Consider the following 3028-nt stretch of genomic DNA (forward strand, 5'->3'; position numbering starts at 1 on the left):
CACAACACAAAACGGGAACCACGGAGGCTCTTCCGCACGGGCTGCAGTGGAGCGGAATCACATTAATTAAAACCTTGGTTCGTGATCTGCCCTCATTTATCTATGCCGGGAACACTTGCATTTTATGTATTCATGTTTGTTTATTTTCTCATCTAATATACAAGCACCCATGAACCTGTCGGCCACCCCAGCGACGGGGACTTGGACCAAAGCTATTGTGCATGTGCACGTGTGCACGCGCGCGCACACCTACACACAGACACACACACATATATGAACACACACACACACACACACACACCAAGGCAAACACGGCTGGGATTTTCGACAGGAAGGTCCGATCAGCCGTGGTGCGTGCATACCCCAGAATATTAAACAGCTCTTAAAAGGCATGAAAGAGCCAGCCCCATTGTCCCCTAATGGACCCTGGTGTTTTGTGCAGGCCTGGATTCATCATGATCTTTTGTTCATAAACACTTTCTCATCACTGGTCGGGGCATGTCCCTGTTTTATGCTAATGTATGCATTCATATATTCATCTGTAATAATGCCATAAACGCTTGGGAGCCCACTCCCCAAATCCAGACATTAGCAATTACTCACACCTGCCTCCACTCCCCGTCCCCACGGGGTGAGGACTGAGAGCTTTCGTGGCAGCGGGGAGGCGGTTAAATAAACTCCGGTGTGCACGGCTCCGGGGAGCCACCGTGTTGTTATAAGGAATGGCGTCGATCTTTATCATTTCCAAGCAGATTCCTGGGTGAAGAAAAACGAGCTGCGCAGAAAGGAAACGTACGGGATGATATAGTTAATGCAAAAAAAAATAAAGAAAATCATGCACTTCAGAGTTCAATTTCTATCCATATGCAAATGCACAGAAAAAATATCTGCAACCATAACCCTGAAACCCGTAACAGCAGCAGCGAATGGGTGGGGGTGGGGGGAGCTAGGGTGGAGGGAGGGCTTGGAGCTGGCTTTTGCTTTTATCAGGAACGTTCATTTTCAGTAACGAGTGTATTAATTATCAATGCGTTTCTCCCATAATCAAAATAACCAACATTTTTGTGAGTGGGTTATTTTAAAATACAAAAGGGAGGACATTTTGGCTGATGGAGCAGAAGTGGTCATGTATCCCCAAAACAAGTTCTGCAGACACAGGGGTTCATTTTATCCCAAAGATCATCCCTTTTTTAGTTTCCTGTGCTCTGAAGCTGGAGCCGGGGGCCGTTGAGTGGCGTGTCAGTGACCGGAGGCCAGCAGGTGTGCGCCTGCCGCAGGCTGTGCTTTCACCCCGCCGGCCCCCAGGCCCCCCAGAGCTGCCCAGCGGGTGTCTGCAATGCACCCATTGGGGAGTACGGTTTTCAGAGGCCCTGAAAGCTAATGCCCTGGCCCGTGTCCTCAGGATTAGCTAACTGGAACATGAATGTGACATGAGATCGGCCGGGGAGCAGGGGACATGGGCCTCTGGGGAGCAGCAACCACGCAGCTCACAAGCGTCAACAGCCGAGTGGCTTGCTGGCAACGAGCCGGCCTTGCTGGGTCCCCCGACAGCTCGGTCCCCATGCAGAACCCACAGCTGCCATGTTTTCTCCCCGTTCTAACCCAGAGGGGATGTGGCTGAAGGACACAGGTATTTCTAACGGCTCAGTTTCATGAGAATGGGGGTGACCTTGCAGGTCTTTGCCCGCTTCACGTCCGCCGTAGGACATGGCACCCCTCTCAGCCGTCTCAAGCATGGTGCTGCATGCGCCACGACGAGCCCGCTGTCACCTACAGATAAAGACACAGACTGAGGCCCCGAGACCCCAAGGACACCACACTAAGCCAGCTTTGAACCCAAATGAGTCTGAACCCTCCTGCATCTGCACATAGCAATTTCTGGGTTCATCGGGTAGAGTCCCTCCTCCTATACAGATGGGGGCCTTCTAGAATGTTCCTCCCCTCTGTCCGGCTCTGCTGCTTATTACGTAGTGTTTTTTTCTGGGAGAGGCCCGCCTGTCCAGTGTCTGAAATTGTTTTTCAGATGCAAAATATATTTATAATAAATAAAAATAAAATGCCATACCCAGATTGAAGTTACCTGTACCACCTGCAGACCGGGGCACTTCGCTGTGAAGACGGCCAACTCCTCCTACGGAAATCTAGGCACTGTCAATCAAGTTATTAGTTGATGCAAGAGAAGTCCCTGGGGACCCAGGCGGACCCTCCTTATCCTGTTCCCCTTGTTCCTCTGGCTTCTACACGAATGAGAAGGGCTTTGAAAGGGACAGTTCGGGGACAGGGAATAAACCACCAAAGTAAGAATCATTTTTCCGTGTTGAGTACCTACTGCGTGCCAAGCATTTCTTGTTATTTCATTTAAGGCAGCAAGGCAACACTTGAAGCAGGAGGAGGGGGGCCTATAGTCACTGGTTCAAGGTCACTCACTCCTCCCAGGGGGTCATGCCCTCCCTGACCCTGTGCAGGCCCCATAAGCCCCAATCACAGTTGTCAGCACCTTTTCATATCAAAGTGAGAGATTTTTAACACCTCCCTTGATTATCTATGACAGGCAGAGGAATTGCATGGTTCTGGATTTTTTACTATATTGTTTTTAAGACTGTAGAATCCTCAAGGCCCCTACCTCCCCAGAAAGACTGTTAAGTGTAACAAGCATACATACTCGTTCTGCTGGGAGGTCAGCGTAGGAGGGCCTCACACCGCTCTGGGCAGGTGTGCCGCAGCCAGGCCTCAGGAACCCACCGACTCGCTGCCCTCCGGGGGGCAGCGAGCCTCGGCTGTAGAACCAAAGGCTCAAGTTAGTTCCATTCTGAAGGGTTCACACATTTACAAATTGTTCAAATATTTAAATCAGAAAAAAATAAATCCTTTTCAGACCTTTGATTCCATTCCGGGCCAGGCATCTGCTCCCTTCCTAGGAGAAAGCCACCGCCTCGCCTCTGGCCACCTGGGAGGGAAGAGAAATTACTCATGGGTCCAACCAGGATGCAGCCCACCTGTCCCAGCCACCACCGCAGCCTCCTCCTCC

General features: G+C 50.9%; 1 non-coding gene across 1 annotated transcript; it reads right to left on the reverse strand.

The window, feature by feature from the left end:
- Positions 1-418: 418 nt before the first annotated feature.
- On the reverse strand, positions 419-495 carry LOC111823400. The gene has a single exon (XR_002826406.1). It is a non-coding gene; the product is annotated as a small nucleolar RNA SNORD112 (small nucleolar RNA).
- Positions 496-3028: the final 2533 nt, after the last annotated feature.

The sequence above is a fragment of the Myotis lucifugus genome, unplaced genomic scaffold (assembly GCF_000147115.1).
Source record: "Myotis lucifugus unplaced genomic scaffold, Myoluc2.0 scaffold_479, whole genome shotgun sequence".
Classification (NCBI taxonomy): domain Eukaryota; kingdom Metazoa; phylum Chordata; class Mammalia; order Chiroptera; family Vespertilionidae; genus Myotis; species Myotis lucifugus.